At 40.4% G+C, this 374-nt stretch overlaps 1 protein-coding gene across 1 annotated transcript in view; it reads left to right on the forward strand.

Moving 5' to 3' along the window:
* LOC107689035 (spondin-1-like) overlaps window positions 1-374 on the forward strand; it is a 164,402-nt gene that overhangs the window by 58,230 nt on the left and 105,798 nt on the right. The window lies entirely within an intron of this gene.

Genomic DNA, 374 nt, shown 5'->3' on the forward strand with positions numbered 1-374 from the left:
TATTTAAATAATTTGCCACTGATGATTCAAATGCGAGTTTTGAGCAGTTTAGGCTTGTTGTTTGTTGTTGCTCCGATCACAAATGCAGACATGGTTTTATGTTTACGCAGCGCGATACGCAACGCAACGTGTAAAAAGACAATATAAGTCATTATAATCAGCAATTATGTCCCCACTGGATGCAACAAATGCCTCGTTTGTAATGGGTTTTAATGTTTTTGTCTTGTCCTGCTGGGAGACAGCATCACAGTATGTTAAGTGGCGTAACATTTCCATCACACACTTGAGGCATTCGGCCAATCACAACACACTGGATAGCTGGCCAATCAGACCACACCTCGTTTTTTTAGAACGATGAGCTTTGTAAAAATCGA

This window comes from Sinocyclocheilus anshuiensis, unplaced genomic scaffold, assembly GCF_001515605.1.
Source record: "Sinocyclocheilus anshuiensis isolate Anshui unplaced genomic scaffold, SAMN03320099.WGS_v1.1 scaffold866, whole genome shotgun sequence".
In the NCBI taxonomy this organism is placed as follows: Eukaryota; Metazoa; Chordata; class Actinopteri; order Cypriniformes; family Cyprinidae; genus Sinocyclocheilus; species Sinocyclocheilus anshuiensis.